General features: G+C 48.9%; 1 long non-coding RNA gene across 1 annotated transcript in view; it reads left to right on the top strand.

Moving 5' to 3' along the window:
- The window catches only part of LOC119401887 (uncharacterized), a 35,532-nt gene that overhangs the window by 762 nt on the left and 13,649 nt on the right, over positions 1-21,121 (top strand). The window contains exons 2-3 of the long non-coding RNA XR_005185550.2: positions 76-186; positions 15,336-15,458. This is a non-coding gene — a long non-coding RNA (uncharacterized LOC119401887). The remainder of the gene's footprint in view (positions 1-75; positions 187-15,335; positions 15,459-21,121) is intronic.

Below are 21,121 nucleotides of genomic sequence, written 5' to 3'. Positions count from 1 at the left end.
CCTGTAATTACGGAATATGAACCTACACAATTGTACAGGCATTAAACTGATGAGGATTGTTATGCTCGATTTCAGCCTTCAATTACTGCTTCGTGGGATGAAAACATGAGATTGTAATATAATATTGGAACAAGCAAAACGTCGAAGTGGAGTCTCCAGGATCAACACACCTATGGTCAACGCTGTGTGAGTACTATGAACCTTCACAGAGTCAATTTCTGAGAATATTCTGCTGCTTCTTGTTTTTATATGTTGGGGGGACCATCTTACGCCTATTTCCAGCGTGTTGTAGGCTTATGCGAAAATGGTCCTATATGTAATATGCTGATTAACATCGCCAATTTGAATACCGGTTTTAATGTCCCAAAGCAAATAGGTGTACACAAGAGAAGCATGTTTAATTAACACAGGGATTCCTGAATATATGTGTGGAGCCCCTCGTCCAGGGCCCCACTGGCTATTGCGGCTCGCCGGGCAGGTCAAGGGTGGCCAATTGGCTTCCCAAGTCCATCTTGGAGGGTCGCGCCTACCACTATAAGTTTACGACTCTGTTATTAATGCGGCGAGGCGATACCGGTCGGACGCTGTGTGCACTGGGGCGTTCAGTGCCCGAATGTCGGGGTGGTGTCGCACCATGCACCTTTTTTCCGGTGTTTTTCGGGATATAATTTGTGAAGTGTGTGTAAGTGTGTGTCTCCATTTGGCGTCTGGATAATTTTGACCTCCTGAAATTCCGTACCCTGCAATGGTTGGGCACAGTACATGGGCCTCTGGCCTTTCACCTGCATAGATAGGGAACATCCGCGACCAGGACTGAACCCGCGCCTTTTATATTACCATCCAAGCACCAGGGGTGGCTACATGGTAGAGCGTCCGCTTCCAATGCGGCAGGTGCCGGGCTTGATCCCCATAACGACCGGAAACTCACTGGTTTTTCTTTAAGGGTAGAGGAGTACACCAACCTGGCGCTCGGTTGTTCTCGAGTACTCATCTGGAAAAGTGGACCCGTCAGGTTCTGTAAAGCCTCCTGGGCGCACCTTAACCGAGCATAGCCTTGGTGAAATTGTCGAGCGTCCGCTGCTGCTGTGTGAGGCAGTGAATTGCTGCCGCCGGGTACCTACCGGTAAAATAGGTACACGCGCACTTCCGGCCAGGTGCTCGGTAGAACAAAGTGCATAGTCGCTTGGGAGGGCACCAACGCTGTGGGAAATTGGCGGCATGGGAACGACAGACATAAAAATACTGTCATGCTCTCTTTTCTTGAGCCAGCGCTAACGCCACATTGGTAATCAATGGACGGGGAAGTGGCCGCTGCTCTTCATTGAGTGGACATCATATGCCCAGAAGGTTCACTTGACTAAGTCGATTCAATATGTCCACATGCTATGCTTCAGTAAGTGGACACCTTTCTCCCTGCGCTTGTCTTCAGTGAGTAGATGTGAAATGCTCACATGTTCCTCATTGAGTGGGCATCGTTTTTCCACATGCTGCTCTTCATTCAGTAGACATCGCAAGTCTACGCGCTGCTGTTTATTTGGGAGACGTCATATGACCACTCGCTGCTCTTCGTTCTGTTGACATCATATGCCAGCACGCTTCTCTTTGATTGGACGTGATAACACTGCATACGTGTTCTTTATTGTGTAGCCATCCTGTGCACACAGTGCAAATTATTGAGGGGACGTGATATGTCCACACACTGGTCTTCCTTGTTTGGACGTCATTTACCCAAATGGGGATCTCAATGGGGTGCGTTACACATCTCCACACGCTGCTTCTCCCGAGGTAGAGATCATAATTCTACATACTGCACTTCATAACGTGAACATCCTATATGGACACGCTGTTCTTTGAGTGGACGTCATATGTGCGAAGATGCCCAGGTGCATGTGTGAACACGCGCTATAACTGGGCCTCTATGTGTGGACAGCATGCCCCCATGTGGCGGTACGTCAGGTGGACATCGCGTGTCAACACGTAGCTTTTCATGAGGTGAACATCATATGACTACCAGCTGCTGGTAACTGAGTGGACATCCAATTTCTACAGTTTGTCTTCATTCAGCAGAAATATGTACCAACGCTGTTCTTCGTTCTGTGCACATAATGCATACGCGTGCGCACGGGGACGGGCAGCAAGGGGCGGCTGCCTCCCTATTCAACTAAAGGGGGAAGGGGGAGGTAGGTGGTAGGGGGCCAGTGTACTTCATATGTGTTCTCAGTGTTAATGATCCGATTTTTTGCTCTGTTTGTATTGGTTTTGTATAACTCATCCACTCCTGCTGTAACCCTGCATTAGGGCTGCAGTATATTCAAATAAATAAGTAAATAAATAAATAAATAAATAAATAAATAAATAAATAAATAAATAAATAAATAAATAAATAAATCATTGTTTAAACTGCAGGGTTATAACCCTGCAGGTTTTTCAGGTAATGGCGGCCAAGGACCCCTTATGTTGCATTTTTATACATGTTCACTTCCAATTTTTTTCATGTTTCCTTCAGAATTTTTTTCCCAAATTTAGAGGTGATATACACGCACACATAGAAACACACGCAGTAACATACATAAAGTGTGGCTTAAAGAACCCCCTCCCTCACTCCTCTTTGGCAACGCTACTGGCCCCGCCACATGGGCATGCTACCCTCTGGCCAGTTACTTGAATTAATAGTAGATAACTCGGCTTCACTAAGCAAAAATCTAAACAACGCGATCGTAGCATTGCAAGGCACTCTACTATTTCTCCTACGCGCTTTGGATGTGAAAATACTTTGGAAGCTCGAAATAGTTATTGCTCAAAATTATGACTTGCAAGGTGATAGAGTGGTTAGGCTGGTCCGCTGATGAACTGAACGGAGCAAGTTTGACCGCGGGTGCGGCGGTCACACTTACGATGGAGCCTAAAATGCCAGCGACCCATGTACAAAGGCTTATGTGCTCTTTAATGAAGCCCAATCGGTTGATCTTTCCAGACCACGGTGTTAGAAGTATAGGTGGACCGACGGCGCCTCCGGAAGCGGCGAACTTTTGTCCGCAGGGCCCTAGATGGCGCTACACTACTGGTGGCTCAAGAGCGGTATCAGGCGTGGTCGCTTCGGAGCCGCGACCGCCCCTCGAAATGAATAAAAAAACTGTGCGTTCGCGCTATAACGAGCGCAAAAATAAATAAATAAATAAATAATAGCTTCGAATAAATCGAAATTTGGACGATACAGCCGCTACCTGTTGAATATGTTGAATTTGCCACCGCGAAGGTTGGCGGTGGCAAATTCAACATATGCTTTCCTCATTCGGACAATTAAAGATATGACAGTGACGTCACGCTGAAATATGACAAAAATTAGTTCTATTTGTAGAAGTATAGTTTAGATAGTTAGAAAAAATACCGCATTAGCCGTAGTATTACAACAGAAAATGCACAGTGTCTTTGCTGTCGCGAACATTCGAAGTAATTTGCGGTCGTTGATCGCGGATAAAAAAATGTGTCACGAATACGACTGTTTAGCTGGTCGTGCATAAAATACTGAATTTTAGCGAATGCCAGCAGCTAAGTTTGAGGCACCGACGAAGGATATGAAAAAGCATCCTGGTTTGGCACTGCGAGAAGGGGAGACATTATGAATGGTGGATATATGTTTCCGATTCTTCTCTGTTGCCAACTGAGGAATATATTTCATTGTTTATGTCTCGCATAGTCACCCGAAGACAGCGTTACTACTTCGTCTTTCAAGGAACACGTCGATCGCGGTGTGCGGAGTCTTTACGAGCGTAGCCTGTCAACCGCGATGGTACACCGATTACGGTACTCGGCTGCTGACCGAAGTTCCCTAGTTCGATCCCAGCCGCGGCGGTCGCATTTTGATGGAGGCGGCGTGCTAGAGACCCGTGTACTCTACGATGTCAGTGCATGTTAAATAACACCACATTGCCGAAATTTGTGGAGCTCTGCTACGGCGTCCCTCATAATCATAACGTGGTTTCAGCACGTAAAACCCCATATATTCTCATTGTTAACAAGCGTAGCTTTCGCACAGAGAGAGAAAGACTGCAAACGCACGTAGGTGTTAAAAAAAAACGGGCCAACTCACGGCGTGGATGAACTCAAGACGATGAACTCAAAACGAACTCAATACTTCGTCGGCACGGCGTCATTAGCCAGAGCCGCCTTTCGTGATGTGCTCACAAGAACGTGCCCATTGTACACTGCTTCCCACGTCTTCGTTATGTACCTCGGCTTGAAGTGCTTCTCGCACACGTAATCAGTCGACTGCAGCACGCGGTCCTTGCGCGGAATCGCATGGCGCCAAACATTGAGGCGTTCCGCATCTCAGGGTGCAGAAAAATCGACTTTTCAGTGCAGGTCTTGTACACAGAGTTGCACCGCGGCACAAAACACTTTTTGCCCATTTCACGGCTTTCTCACTCGAATAGCATGACCTGCCATCGCACAACAAGAATTAAACGAGGAAGCAATGTGGCCACAACTGCTTCGTCACCGTGGCTTGGTCGGAAGAGAGGCCGGCGCGCGCCGCTGTGAGCCTCTTGACTGCTCCTGCCACCTCGCGGCGTGACGGCGCGGAGGAACCGAAGTTCGACGCAGCGAGCGCACGGCGCCGGTGCTGCGTCGTTCCACCTGTACTTCTAACACCGTGTTCCAGACTATAAACTGCGTGTGTAATAAGCATGTGGTGGTTTTTTCATGTAAGACGCAAGGAATTATTATTTGCAAGGTGCAACAATAATGCACGATATCTATAGAAAATTAAAATTTGAGATACAGCAGTGACCACTAAGTATGCATCCCAGCATAACGTCGCAATGATGTCTAGATTAGAAGTTGTCATGGCGTGATTCTTGTGCCCTTTGTAACCATGTAATGTGACGATGATTATCTCGACGGCTATGTGTAAATTGTCACATAAATACGTGAGAAAAGTGAACGTAGTTTGCCTATTGTGCATCCAGTAATGCATCGTTATTAGAACTCGGTCACTCATTTACCTATAGAGAAAGGTAAGGAAAGAAGCAAACATCCAAGCGATTATTGCTGAGGAACTGTGGACACGTACGAAACAAAATATCCTGATTGTAACCACACCCACCGTATCACGCTTCCTTTATGGGAAACGCAGCCGGCAGGAGGTTAGTGTCAAGTCCCGCAGCCTTTGCGGCGCAAAAAGAACGAGCACAAACAAAGAAAAGAATATTCTACGGAAGCAACTTGCGTAGCAGTTATCGCGGCGAGACATCTTGCCCGGAATGTGGCCGGCTGTATGGAAGCCCGTATTTAAAAAAAAACTGTCAATCCATTCAAAGTTAAACAGGCAACCCGTTGTCTTCCAGATAACGTTCTCTATCGCGCGGTAAAACACGCTTGCCTGAAAAGTGCTGCCATCTTCTGTGGTTGTGAACGAAACGGTTCGAATTTATGCTTTCAAGACAAGGCACACACGGTTTATTTAACCTCAAAGGCCACGCTTCGTCCCATTGCGTTGTACACTCTAAAAACTGGTAAGAAAATACTCCCCAAGGAAAGTGCCCGGCAGTCTCTTAGTTTTAGAGTGTATTGTTGCTTTGTCATTGGCAATATAGCTTGTCATTACCGATGAAAGATTATAGGCCGCTTATTTGAAAGTGAAGCGTGCGGAAACTTCATCAAGCTTGCCTAAAGTGTGCTGCGGTCTTTTTTCATTGGACCCCATATGTTCACAATTGGCAAAGGCCTCCAAGCCCAATACATACGGGCTGTCTAATCTCAAAGGCCATGCACATATTCATAAGGCTGCTCGTGGCTTAAGGCAATTATCTGTGAAAGGGTCTCATAAGGAGGAGGAATAAACTTTGTTAAGAACCAGCAATTTAAGTGCCTTAGGCTAGGCCTCCCCCGTGGGGACGTCGAAGTCTCGCCTCTTCGCCGCGCGGGCTTGCTGGATGGCCCATAGCTGATCGTCGAAGTGGGAGCAGCCCAGGGCAGCCCACCATCTCGACGAGAGGCTCTCGGCTATAACATTCTGGTATGGGACGTGGCATTGCCACATCATGCGAGGGAGCGATGCTACGTGTGTCTTGCATATCTTACAAATGTTCGTAGTGTGTATGTCAGGGTAAATCTTGTGATATCGGGAAAGTGACGGATAGGAGCTTGTTTGTAGCAGGCGTAAGGTAGTGTCCTGAGCTCGGCACAACTTGGTGATTAGGTGGAGAGAAGATTCTTCGGGAAAGGTAAAATGACTTCGTAAGGTCGTTATAACTGCTGAGACAATCGCGGTCAACGCCCTCACCTATGCGGCCTCCGACACGGTTGACTAGACCTCGTGCAGTGGAGTGGACTACCTCGTTGAGGTTGGTGAGATGCGGGTGGACGTCGCCTGCGAGCGCTGGGAACCAGACGAGAGTGACTTGGTTTTCGTGCGTACGAGTCATTCGGCGTAGAATGCGCAGTGCTTCAGGGGAGACCCTTCCTTTGGCATAGTTGCTGATGGCTGTGCGAGAGTCGCTTACAATTCTATGACAGTTCGGATTAAACATAGCTAATGCTATGGCGACTTCCTCGGCAGATGCGGCATTTGGAGAGATGACGCTGGCTGCATGACGTAGCGTTCCGCCAGTGGTAGTTTATGGCTACGAAGCGATGTCTGCCCTGGTATTCAGCCGCGCCCACATAACTGACGCGGTTTGTTTCTCCATAAGCTTTTATATGGGACGTTTTCCGTGCCTTGCGCCGTTCCTTGGTAAATTCGGGATGCATGCTCATGGGGATTGGGGCGATATGTAAACAGGCGCGGAGGCTCCCTGGGATTGAGTGCTTATCCGTGTGTTGTCGATGATAGTTGATGCCGAGTTTATCCAATATGTGCCTGCCAGTTTCAGTAAGTGTGAGCCTCTCTAGGTGTGAACGGCATTGGGCCTCAATCAGTTAGTCGAGATTATTGTGCACATCTATTTGAAGTAAAAGATCTGTGCTTGCGTTTGACGGCAGTCCTAGGGCAAGTTTATGGGTACTGCGGATGATTTTGGGTTTTTCCTTTTCTGCCTGATACCAATAGTGGAAAGCGGCGACATACGTGATGTGGAAGATGACGAAGGAGTGAACGAGGCGAATGAGACTATCCTCCTTCATCCCCTGTCTCCTGTTTGTCACGCGTTTGAGGAGACGCGATGTATTGGCTGTTTGGTGAAGGATCTTAGTGACTGCCATGGTGTTCGCACCGTTTGACTCGATAGTCATGCCTAGGATCCTGATCGTTGAGACTACTGGTATGGTGCCTTCATCCTGCGTATGGAGCTAGATCCCTTCGTAAGTGCGCTTGGAGGTGGAGGTCCGAGGGGGGCGACCACGGAGTGTGGGGCGATACAGTAGACCGATTTGTTTGGGGGACATCTGAGGCCTGTATTTTGTAGATAAATCTCTTCTGTATCGATGGCCTCTTGACGCACTGATTCGATTTGGCCGTCGCTGCCTTTGGTCGCCCAGATGGTTATATCATCTGCATAGATTGTATGTTCAATGTCGTCATGTTCCTGGAGCTTCTGCACCAGGCCGATCTAGACCAGGTTAAAAATCATCGGCGATATGACAGATCCTTGTGGGGTGCCCAAGGATCCAACAGTGTGCTTGTCGGATTTAGTGTCCCCGGCCACAAGGCACGCTCGTCGATCTGAAAGTCCCGGACATAATTATAGGTGCGTTCTCTGATGTTGCGAAATGCGCTCTAGTATCGTGGTGTGAGCAACATTGTCGAAAGCGCGCGCAAGGTCTAGTCCCAAGATGGCTTTCGCATGGCGGGATTTGGCATCGAGGATTCGGTGCTTCAGTTGGAGCATGGAATGCTGTGTTAACAAGTGTGCCCTAAAACCCATGATGGAGTGCGGGTAGGCTGACGTATCCTCGAGGTGAGAGTTCACTCGCTTAAGGAGTGCGTGCTCCATGACCTTGCCTACGGATCAGGTTAAGGAGATGGGCTGAAGGTTTTCCACACTGGACGCCTTGCCTGACTTGGGAATAACAACTATTTTGGCAGTTTTCTATTGTCGGGGGATGGACCCCTGGCGCCAACAATCATTGATGTAATCGATGAGCAGTTCTGCAGATGGGTCGTCAAGGTTCCTCAGGGTTCTGTTGGTCATCCGGATTGGGAGCCGATCGGCTGTTCAGCTTGTGAAGGACGGTGTAGATCTCGGCTACAGTAAAATCCTCATCTAGGGCATCATTGGGTGAGCCCGCGTACGGTGCGTGAGTCAGCGAAGGGCCTGTAGGGATGTACTTTTGGCAAAGTGTTCTGAATACATGGTCCTTGCCGTATGTTTTGGTTTCTTGGAATATTATTTTGGTCCTGTTGATGAGTTCTGGTCGTGGTGCCGTCTAGAAGGAGTTTGAGAATTTTCCATGAACGCGAGAAATGTAGTTGGCCGTCCAAGGAGCTACAGAGTTCTGTCCATTGCTGGTGAATGAGAACCCGGCAATGTTCCTCGATACGCTTATTGATTTCAGATACCTTCTTTCTGTGTCATTTGTTTAATCTCTCTCCCTCCCAACGATTGAGGATAGAAGCCTTGGCCTGAAAGAGATGGGCGAGTCGACTATCCATTCTTTCAGTCGGGACGTTGGTTTGGACAATACGTGTAGCCTTTTGGACATCTTCCTGGAGACTTCGCGACCATGATTCGATATTGGAGATGGATGAGTCGGTCGGCTCCGTTACGCGGCGTTTGCGGAAAGCGTCCCAATCCACCCAGGTGAACTCCGGCGGTGTCGTTGGTGAAGCTGTGAGTTGTGAGAGCGTGATTACTATAATCGAGTGATCACTGCCTAGGTTCGAGCGGGTGTTGCGCCATTGAGCATTCCCTTTGTTTTTCATGAAAGTGAGGTCGGGTGTCGTATCTCGGGCTGTGGATGTGCCAAGGCGTGTTGGGAAGGACGGGTCGGTGATGAGCGTTAGGTCGAGATTATGGGAATCTTGCCATAAGTGGCGGCCCTTTATGGAGCTGTGTTTGTAACCCCAGCCCGTGTGTGGGGCATGGAAGTCACCGCCAATTACGAGGGCGTTGCGACCGGCGACGGTAAGAGCTTTCTTGAATAGTGATAGGAAACGGTGCTGATGCTGTTGAGGGGCACTGTAGACATTCAGGATGAAAATGCTAGTTGCACGCCGTTTATTCGGGATGAGTTCGACGAGAAGAAGTTGTGATTGAGATTGTGTTTCTAACGAGTGCAGATACTCCTGCTGAGAGGTTTCTGCGGTGAGAGAGTGGTAGACAGGAAAAGTGACTGGTGTGTTGTGTGTTTCTTGGAGCATGAGAACGTGTACGGGTTGCTTGTCGAAATAGCCTCGGCAGTTTCACTGCCATACAACCATGTCCGTATTAGCAAGAGCCATGATGGTTGTCGAGACGCTCTGCTGGTAAGGGCAATGCCCTAGAACGTGCCGCAAGCGCAGCGCTTCGCAAGAAACCCGTCCACTCGAGAGTAGCGTTCCAAAAGTCCCGCTTTATTCACGACCAACCATTAGATAACCATCAGGGCGCTACTAGTCAGTAATATAATTTCTATGCGCCCTATACAATGATGGGTGGATGAGACCGCCAGTGCCTGGGCGGGGGAGTGTTGATTGACTCTACTCGTGTTCATGTCAACTGAAGGGGTGACGGTACTGACTGCTGCGACAACGCTGTGGAAATTGCTTCCTAGGGCGAAGACCCTTTCAGTGAGTGTGAGCATTGCAGTCTGGAGATTTTCTACGGCGCCTTGTAGCGACGTGAGCATGTCTTTGATTTCCGAATGTGCCTGCCCTGTGAAGCTACCGTCCTGCTGTTGGAGGGCCCTCTTCTTGTGAGCTGGTGTCAAGAACTCTTCCGTCGAGAGCTGGAGGTTTCTTGTGGTTCTACAGTGACCTGGAACCTGTCTTGTTTGAGGCTTTGGACATCCTGTGTTAGTTTATTTATTAGGTCACGCAAGGCTTCGTTCTCTTTTCTAAGTTCGTTAATAACTGCGTTATCTGCTGGGGGTGTAGCTGTGGGGTTGCTATTGAACCGTCTCGCGAGACGCCTTGCAAAGCTTCTGCGAAGCTCACCTTGTCGGTAGTCGGTTGCTCTCGGGATGTTGACCAGGATGGCCAGCTCCAGGGCGGGAGCGAGAGCGAGATCTGGAGGGGCTCTTGGATTCCCAGGGCGGGTGTCGTTCGGCTGGGTAGAACTCTCTTGCTTCATGCGTCGTTCCCAAAGTCGTTTCCGGATGACATACGGGGTCTTGTACTTGGCGGTACGCGTTTTGTCCGCGGTGAGGTGGGAGCGCCCGTACAGAGTACACTTGGGACGGTACTGATTGTATTGGTGTTCACGGTCTAGGTTTCGAACTCCACAGCCTCTGCAGACTTTGTCGTCAGGGTGCGGGCATACGTCCATACGATGCCCTTCGCGACAACATTGATAGCATATATCGACCTGCTTCCTGTAGAGGGAGCACGGGACGAGAGTCGCGCCGTAGCAAACAAGGCGTGGTACTTGTGGACCGTCGAATGCGATGATCACTGCTGTGGTAGAGGCAATGCGCTTGGCAGCCAGGGCCAGAGGGTTACGGTCGTTACCTATGTTGGCATCTATAATTTGGGCATTTTTGATGAGGGGTATACCGCGGATGACTCCTTTCATCATGCTGTCCGGGGTAGCCTCGTAGGCGTTGATCTCGTGAATGGCACCGTTACCTTGTATAGACTTCATTCGAACATACCGTTCGGCATTATATTGACGTGGCGTAGTGACTACAACGATATCCTGTTGTACGTTAGGACAGATTGTGTCGTGTTGTCGTTCTTTTGGGGTGAGTTGGGTAGCCTGTAAAATGGCTACAGTCACGGCGAGGCTGCCGACCTTGTTGATGTTGAGCCCGCCTTTCGGTCTGACGATAATCTTGATTACGTCCTTGGGTAACTGGGGCATGCGGCCTGCCTTGAAGACCTGCGACTTGATGTTCTTCTCAGGTTTAGAGCTGGAGAGAGAGTTTTGTGATGAGAGGGCATCGCCGAGAGGTGGGTCTTGCCACGTTTCACGTCAGAGCGACGAGAGCGGGCTGTTTGCCATCCAATTTTGGCGGTAAATTCATCTGGGGATATGTTTTCTCCAACCACGTGAACTTCCATCTTCCGTTCGCTGGAATGCACGGCACCTATTCTGTTGAAGAGCCCGCGCGGAGGCACGCTGCGCAGCCGGCGCTCAGCCGGCGCGCCCGTTGGCGGAGCAGTTGGCGCGCACGCCTAGGCTTAGCATGGCGTCGGTGTGGCTATGACACGAAATCGTTCGCAGCACTGGTAAAACAGGCAACACACCTGACAAATACACCTCCTCGTCTTCCCCGTACCTTCACGTGTCGGTTGGTATGAATTGTAGCGCGGAATTCATGAGAAATCGCTGAGAAATCAGTTGCAGAAACCAGAGCCGATGTGGGCACGCCCGCACACCTCGGCGATCGCAGCACCAACCGCAAGGTTCATAAAAAATGAAAAATAAAAAACAACAGATAACGCTGCGCAATGCGAATCCACCTAGCACAGCCGAGGACGCTTACAGCTGGCTGCGCATAGCGCGCATGAGCGTACTTTTGACCATTTATTCGATGTGCTCCGTTGTACGGCGCTATTTACTGAATGGTTATTTAAAGATACGTTGAAGTAAACAGCGTAGGGCGCTCGCAGTTCAGTGTACTTTGTGCGCTTGCGCATCGCGGGCAGATCTCTGGCGCGATTTTGAACGCGTTCTTAAAACGGACGGGGATTTTGTTTCGAGAGTATTAGACGCTACCTTATCCCCGCGCTCACCGCTCGCGCGATGCTTTGAAAAAATTGGAAGGGTGTACGTGTAAATATATATATACATAGCCTCCCATCTGTGCCGTTCCACTTAACAACATTCTGTTATTATGCACGCCAAAAGGAAGAAGTGAATGCGCAACCTGTAATATACGACGCCCGTAGCCTATCTATTTCGTCAGCGATCAATCCCTAATAGGATTAAACGGAGGGTTTATCAAAACCACGCAGCAGAATGAGAATAACGGTGTTAGTTTCCTGTCTACACATTCCAAATAAGCTTTTGCTTAGACCTAGCCAACATTGTTATTCTTTGCTGACTTCACAGTTATTCATTAAAAGTAACAGGTACTGATAAGGAGATGTTGATTTCGGGTAAATCCGTAATACGAAACGCGAACTTACGATGATTCACTAATAATAAATCATCGTATTCAGGGTTCTATAGGCTTTTCAATAATAGGCTATTTTACAAGATGCATGACAAGATATACCTAACTGCTTTAGATATAATTGAACTATTGTATCAGATGTCGCATTTTCTTAACGAACACCCGATATGTAGCTACTATGATTGACAATATAGGCTCGTACGGTATTTTAAAAGGAAGATTCAATCACACTTACTATCTGCACAAACATAATCACCATCATCATTATCATTGTTCTTAAACCTGTATGGTATTTTTTTTAAACCTTAGGCTTAAAATCTCACGTTTTTGCAAACATAAACGTTTGTTTATGTTCTCTAAACTTTGTTTTATTTGTGGTCGCATGTAAGCCTTACTCATGTCATTGCCAGGGTCAATTCGCTCATCTGTTTGTTTGTAAACACATATGACCTGCACGTAGCAACTAATTTATGCTTATTTGCTTATTGACTGTTCATTCTACATTGAGAACTGTGTCATTTTGGTGAGACTTTGGGTTTACAGGGGTCAGGCGCCGTCAGGCTTTTATGCCTTTTCGCCCGTCCCCTAGGCAAATTGTACCTTTTTTTCTGCTTTTTGTCTGAAATAAACTTCAACTTCAAAAGTACTATTTATAAGGTACAAGAATATTCTGCATTATATTTCGGACAAGAAAGTTGCCGCCTTGGTCCACCGCCAAAATTTTTAATTCCACAAAAACACTATATTCGTGTCTAAATCTCCAAATTCACATCGCATCCATATTTTCCTCTTTATAAGCAGGAAATGCGACGGTCATCGTGATCATGAACGAGAACATGATTAAGGGCGTTCATGGTAGGGTCCAAGTATCTCCCACGCTTTCTAAAGTTTTTGTTTTATAGTAGAACGTAGAAAAAAAACATGGCTGATCCCTCCGTCTTAGGAATCGGTATAACACGAAAGTGAAACGTGTCTTCACAGAAGTTGTGCTTATCGTGTAGTGATATATATTAGGGCTTCTACAATGTCTATTGGTGTTTGGCAGCTATAGCACCGTTTGAAGTCGATGCACCTATGTTGACGACTAGTGGCATGTCTCCATCTCGACGACTAACGCCCATGATCACGATTAAACGGTTGTGGTAGCTGGAGTTGTGAACATATATTTGTAATCAGCGAATCGTGAATCGCGCGTAAACATGACATCAACAAGCTCATAATCAACACTGGTACCCGATATACAGTTCAGCCACTTCTTCAAAACGTCGTCAATTAATGAGAGAAGCGGCACGGTGTGCGCTTACTAGTAATGGGTTACCGACGCCTGTGTTCATGCATACACTACCACACTGCGCTTCAGCAACACGGAAGGCAGAGGTTCGTAGCTTGAGTGGCCAACGCGTGCGTCCCTCTGGCCTCTGTCTCGCTCCACCAAGGCACGAGATTCGCCCGTTGAAATCCCGTTCTTTTTGCAACGCGTATTGCATCAGTTTCGTTAGTCGGCGCTCTCGCAATCGAAGCAGTCGGCGGCGGAGAAATCCCGTTGGTGCATGTGAAACTTGCACCACTCCGATGAGACGGCACACGCTAACACGAAGCGAAAGGCAAAGAACGTAACTGCGTCTAGGTTCCCCTCGGCGACGCCAGCGCGGCCAGTTTCTCTCGCTGGTATCGAGACGTTTTAACCATGACCTCCGATATCGGGCGCAATCTCGGAGTAAGCGCTAGTAAATGTCGATCGTGACGCATTACTTCTTTTTACCTCTCACAGATGGCGGCACCGCCCCGCCTACCTACACCGCCAAAAGAGAGCACCATGCGAAAGAGCATATGTGAAAGATATAAGGCGCGTTCGTGGAGTCTCCGTCATGTACCAAGCTGGCTTAGCAATAAAGAAAGAAAAAAAAAAGCCAAGCTGGCTTAGTCGGTTGAGCGTCGGGCGCTTACCGTCGCGGCGTTCGATTCCCAGCGGTGGATCTTTTTCTTAGCTTTTTTTCTTTCTCACCCGTTGGCGTCCATTTTATAAACGTTCATAACCGTGACGGAAGTACTTGGTGGACCCCGGCATAAAACACTTTCGTGTTAAAATGAGACTGTTTCACCGCAAAGGCGAAGCAATGAATGCGATAGCAGCAAATTGTAATGTTATACGAAGTGAGGCTAGCAGCTAACTTCGTTGGATACGATCTCGCGTAACTCTGCAACACGCTTGTGTAAGAGAATACAGCAGGTCCAGGAAGAGACGCTCTTTTCGCACAGTCTCTTCGGGTTGAGAGCGCAGCACGTGGAAGGGGATACGAGCCGCCAGCTGATGGCTGCGCCATTGGCATGAAAAGTTCATAGCTGCTCACCGCCCCCCTCCCTCCTTGCGTCTTTTCATGCTCGTTCAAGACGGGCTGGGCGTTTCGTCTCTGCTTCGACGGCAGGTGATGGTATTCCATCCACCCTCCGAGCGACGGAGACGGGCCGGCTCGTTTGATCTATGCTTCAACTGCGTTTGTCTCCTTCGCTCGCGCGCTTTTACCCGCGGTAAAACACACGATGCTCGGGGGGGGGGGGGGGTGATGTTATCAATTTGGACCTAATACGGGACGTGACGGCAAAAACCCGTCGAGAGTGTCCATATAATTGCTATCTCAATAAATACATTAACGCAGGCGCGCTCGCACGCGCCAGCCAGCGCATAGGGCCGGCGCCTGCACGGCGGCCCAGTATGCGTGTGTGTGCGCAGAGCGCGCAGCCGGTTGGGGCAGGATATAGAGGAGGAAAGCGCTGGAGTGGAGGGGAATGTCGCCACTTTCTATGGTAAGGGGCTTTAGGTCGCGGAAGAATCGCTAGCGGCACAGTGAAACTGGGAAGCGTGGCTCGAGCGTGAATAGAGCCTGAAGTCGCTGCAGCTGGGGCGGGTGTGGGAGGCGCTGCCGCACTTTTCTTCCCATGCATGAAGATGCACGGAAAAGAAAGTGCGGCACTACAAATAACGAAATCACAGACAACCGCAGACAATAGAAAAACATAACAGGAAATCACAATGCAAACAAGAGAACCAGAGCTCGTTGTTTCTGCATTTTTCACATTGAGTGAAACTGGGATTATTTTTTTCCGTACTCATTGCATACTCTATTTGTTTGCTTTTGCAGTGAGATAATCCAATGATCAATGATCCTAGTCATCTTGGCCAAGGAATTCTTCAACATATACATCATCGTCTTCGTACCCTCACTCAACGCGTCACATCGGCTACAGCTACGACGATATTGAAGGTAAGAAAAAAGCACAAATAAATATTACCTACTCAGCGGAAGCACCGCGCGCTCTACTAGTCGCTGCTAGGCATCTCGACTTGCATGCGCGAGTGGCATAGCCACTGGCATGGTGCTGCAAGTGTAGAAAAACTGTCGATTCAATGCGAGCAGATAGCCTGGCGTATGCTGCCACCTTGAGTGTTTACAAGAGTTGCTCTTCGCTGGTAGTAGAGCCTTCCGAGATGAAAAACATGCGATTCGTTTTATCTCGAAGGCCGTACTTTATATCCTAGCCTTGAAGTCCTGCGCTGCGATTCCCTGTAGCTTGGTTTTCGAGCAGATATCAGTAACTGCCTGTGTAAGCGCCTGCCGCGTGTGTTCTTTACTGTGTCTTGTTTTGCTCGCGCTTCGCTTCGACATGTGTCAAGAACTGCCGTATGCACAGTAGAATGCCTCAGAAGCCACTCACTTCAGAGGGTGCACCTTGAAATGAAACCTGTGATTTGTGCCGGAACACTCTAAGGCAAAAGGGTGTTAAAAGGATGTTGGTTCATCCCTTTGGGGACTAATGGGGCTGCCACAACCGCTAATTCCTTTAAGGACTAACAGCACCGGGTCTAACAGTTAGTTCCCACAGGTCACCTCAGTGGACTAACATTTATTCCTCGCATTTACACCTCACCGGGCAACCGTTAGTCCTCGCAGTTGCACCTTGCCTGACGAACGGTCGGCCACTCAAATACTTCATTCGGATGAACTTTTTATTCACAGGGATGATTTTCCACAGTTACTCTGCCTAAGGCTCGAATACTTTTTCGCGTGTTTCTTTCCGCGGTGAGTGACAAATGCTGCGGAAAAGACCACGCGAAAAAACTATTTATACATGCGTGTGCCACTGTCAATGCGACAACGAATGACAAAAGTGGGAGAATGAAACGTTTTATTAATCTCTGCGCATATGAAGATTCGGCTTTATTTCGTTGAATTCACTGCAAAATGTCCAACACAGGTACAGCCGCGTTGTCATATCGCATACAGTCTTTTTGTGAAGCTACTCCAACGGAAGCGATAGATGACAGGCATTGTACGCGCCAGGGCACACAGCATTCTGCTCGTTGTGGACAACGGCTGCATCCTGCGAAACACAAAAATATGGCAAATAGTTAGTCACACGTCACAGAGATGATGAAGACACACGCAAATGGGAAATACGAGCAAGGTGAAATAAAAACACACGTCTAAAATATGGCACGTAAATAAGTTCACCGTGATGTCATACATTATCAAAGACGCATTTCAAGCCACATAGCGCCACAGTTCAAGTGCGGCAGCCGCAGCCATCACGCCGAAACGTCGCCAACTACCGTGCCGCCAACGAGCCGGCGAGTTTTCGGCGAGCAGCGTCGCACAGCTCGAGCAAGCCCGTCAGCCGCCCGCGCATCTCGAGAAGAAGGGCGAGCGAACGCGGGGCCGCCATCACGAACAGCGCCGAGCTGCTTGCGAGCGAACGAAGGGGAAGCTGACGGTAACGGCGTCCAGTTTCCACCAAATTCCTCGAGCGAGTGGCATGCAGTATAGAGAGCGAAAGCGGGGTCGCCACCACGAACGGTTTATGGTTCATCCTTCGGGCCAGAAATTAAATTGCCTATTTCACCGCGCACGGATTTAGTCGAAACAAGCCGTTTAAGAAGGTTCTGCACCTGACATGATTATTTTGTTGCGTTACTTTACCCTGCGGCATCAATACACATTACACAAAGTTGTGCAACTGTGTTTTCTCCATGAAGTCCAGGAGGGACCTATGGTTCGGACCGTATATCCATCGCTGCAAGTCCGGTGGCCTGGTGTGCTGAAGTCCCGTACGCCACAGGTGGCATCGACGAGCCGCTTGTAGCACAGGGCATGTCCATAAGCGGTGGTTCAGGTCTGCTTCCTACACCGGCGCAGGACAAAATGGGCAGCTTGAAGTTGTGTCGGTGTAGCTCCACTTAGCGCGGACTGAAGGGGTCGCAGCTGCAGTCACGCGAGCTCTTCGGAGCGATACCTCGTCTTGACGAGTAAGTCCACTCGGGAGGTCATGACCACGAGGAGGTATGAGATTTCGCGTGGTGCGCCGAAGATTTTCTTTGTGAATATCCAGTGTCCGATAGTGGCAGCAGGAGCAGAGGTAAGGGGTGCATGATGGTTACAGGATGGCACGCGGGATCTGCCGCGGCATGATCTAGAACACTAAACCGGCGAATCCAACATACTCGAACAGAGCACGGATAAGCTGCAGCACAACGGTGAAATTGCAGTGCTACACCCACAGAAAGGTCTACGCGACGGAATGCGCGCACCGCTTGCGTCGAGTCCGTGTAAATGATCACACTTGATGGGTGTTGCATCTCGACGAGAGGTTGAACTGCGGCAAGACCATCGCAGAGGGCAACTAACTCGGCTAGTACGGATGTAATGGGGGTGTCTAATGCATAGGAACAGGTCTGGTTGGTATGTGGGTACACTAAGGAAGTTTGCAGTATAGATGTCAACCGCCGTCCACATATTGTTTTAGTTCAAGTGCCTGAGGTGCCAAAGATGCTCGCTTTCTAAGGCACAAATGCATAAGAGCAGATCTGGTTGGCATGTGGGTACACTAAGGAAGTGGGCAGTATAGAAGCCGAGCGGTGTGCACCTTGACGTAGAGTGTACATTCACTTCTTGACATCCAAGTGGCTTGTTGGTGGTCACTTGGCAATGATCCCACGGTGGTACTGACAAAGTAGGTTCGTCAACCAAAGGGGCTTGAGGGTTCATGTAATTCGCTAAGGCAGCAGCCGCAGGAACATTGCTGTGTTTTATCGTCCTTGCCTTGCGTATCTGGTGAATGAGCTCATCTAGCGTATTGAGATATGCTTCTGCCTGGAGTGTCGGAATCGTTGTGAACCCTGGAAGGCCTGTAATCACACGCACGGCTTCACGATTAACAGTTTCCAATCGCGCCCATTCTGCTTTGGTGAAGTGCTAAAACTGTGCTTGGTACACTAATCGAGGCTGGAAAACGGAGCATACCGGCTGCCGTGCGATACGAGTTCGCGCTCCGCCACTGCTCTGAGCGACGCGACAAAAAAGATGAAGCATGCTGGAGGCGGTTCCACGTGGAGACCGAAGCCAGAATGAGGCCGATCCAGATGCTGAAAAGTCTACCCCAAGGACGCGGATTGTGTACGTCTCCTTTAGAACACGTCCATCAAGCGTAAGTCGTACAGGGGTTCGGTCAAGCTTGCGGCGGCCCCACTTATTGGCAATGCTCATGTAAGTGGTCTTTTCTTGTGAGAGTGTGAGTCCCACTGAACTGCGCCAGGCAAATGTTGCATTTAGTGCTGCCTGCAGTGCCCGAACTTGATGGTCCAGGGATGAGTGAGTCGACTACGCTGACACGTCGTCAGCATACAGCAAAAATTTGATCTCGGGAATGCTTGATAACTTCCACGCCATTGGTAGTAGTGCAACGTTAAACAATAATGGCGCAAGAACAGGCCCCTGTGGCACTCTACGCTGCGTGTTGAAGCGGCCGTAGCTGTTACCTCAGATGCCGACGGTAAAGGAGCGCTCTTGAAGAAAGGAATTGAGGAATGCTCGGACGCGACCAGGCAAGTGAATCCATTCAAAAAGCCTCAAGGATTGCTTCGTGGCTTACATTATCATAGGCTCGATGTATGTCCATTGCAATCCAAGTTCGTACACGGTGTGAGCGGCCACCTATAAGCATCGCAGAGGAGAGGCATTCTAGGCCATCCTCGGTTCCAAGTTGAGGCCGAAATTCGATCTGGGCGGGATGATACCACTTGAACTGTTCCAGCCACCATGTAAGGCGCGTAGCCATCATTCGCTCCAGGGGTTTACATAAGGTTATAGTAAGCGCAATTGGTCGCACGTTTACGAGAATGCCAGGGGGTTTGCCTTGTTTCGGGATGGCTACAACAACCGCATGTTTCCATGACTCTGGGACTTCTCCCGATACCCAGACACCATTAAGGGTATCTAGAAGCCACATAAGTGCCGGCCCTTCCATGTTTTTGTATACTTGATATGGTATCCCATCAACGCCTGGAGCTGTCTGAAGTTTAGCCTTGTCGATCGGCGCCAACAGCTCGGCCATAGTAAACACTGACTCCTGACATGAATTGGAGAAAGGGTTTCGACACTGACATGTGGCCTTTGCTATCTGATACTGCTAAGGCGCTGATTTCCTTGTTACTGTTTCCCACCGGATATTATCACGATTAAGAGTTGCCTGCATCAGAAAAGTTTTAGAATTGCTTCGCCGATGCGCTTACCACGCTTATTGATTCACAAGCGTATATATATGCTTGACGAGATACGCTGCGCATATGCGTCTCACTCTACAGCAGTAACGCTGACTGCATGTAGACGATAGTACTGTTATTTGTAGTTGCATTTAGGCGTATTAGTACAGATAAGAGTCGTATATAAGTTCCCGTTTAGACATTTTCCCGGTTGAAAAATTCGCGGTATGTTTATAAAGCGGAACTGCCCGATGTCTGACTGACTGGATAGTAAGTTTTCCTGGTTAGTTCCCTTTTTCCTGCGTACTTTTTAGAAAGCTGTGCATGAAGAGTCACCGTGTTTGGCTAGTCGGTTCGAGAAGTCTGTCCACCCGCTCACGCGAAAAAGAACGAAAAGGACGATCGTGGACCTGATGCTTTATGCCCGTCGCGGGTCGACCCGCGATGCCGGCTTGCGAAGCAGTCTAGAGAGGAAGAATTATTTGGCTAGTGCCTTCAACCCCTTGTGTGCGTCTGATAGCCTCGGAAGTGCCTGGGTTCCTGTCTGCGAGATCAAGTCGAACCTGAAACGAACATGTTTTTTTTTTCTTTGCCGGCGCTCGTCCGTTACAGTGAACTCTAGTCCGACTGTACAGGGCATACATGTGGTGATAAACAAGGGGTTTCTCATGGTTACCAGGCGTCTCGGGCAAATTCGAAACTCCCCAAGCCCAAACTGTGGATACTCTAAAGCTTCGCGCCAGATTTCGCATGGCAACACTGGGGTTATGCCGCACCCTCCAGCTGTGCTGCGACACAACTTGTGGGTGTATTGCCAAATCTGCTCTGATAAGGACTGGAAAGGTCGCTCGAGGAATCCACAGAACTCGTATCCCATGCTACTTCTACTGAGTGGACATCATATGCGCACAGGCCTCTCTCCACTGAGTGTTTATCCTATCTTCACATCCTGCTCTTCACTGAGTGGACGTCATTGGTCCACACGCTCATCTACATTGAGCAGATACCAAATTTCCACCCGCTGCGCCTCATTGTTTTGACATCGTTCCTGCACACGCTGCATTTGGTTCAGTGGGCATCATATCCTCACGCACTGCTCTTCATTACGTCGATATCGTATGACCACGCACTGCTATTTATTGGGGAATATCGCATGCCGAGACCCTGCTATCAGTGTCGTAGCCAGATTTAGACAATTGAAAAGAAATCATCCCTATGACATTTTCCAAGGCACGTACTGACGAATGCAAAAAAGTATATATACACATTGTTCGTACTCGCACTCAGTGCATCAAACAGTCCCTATTAGAATCTCGGGAAGATGAATACTGGTGCGATGACTCGCAGCCACAGCGGTGCAAGTGCATAGGTTAAGCGCAAATAATAAAAAAA

The sequence above is a fragment of the Rhipicephalus sanguineus genome, chromosome 8 (assembly GCF_013339695.2).
Source record: "Rhipicephalus sanguineus isolate Rsan-2018 chromosome 8, BIME_Rsan_1.4, whole genome shotgun sequence".
In the NCBI taxonomy this organism is placed as follows: domain Eukaryota; kingdom Metazoa; phylum Arthropoda; class Arachnida; order Ixodida; family Ixodidae; genus Rhipicephalus; species Rhipicephalus sanguineus.
This window is presented reverse-complemented; position numbering and strand designations above follow the sequence as displayed.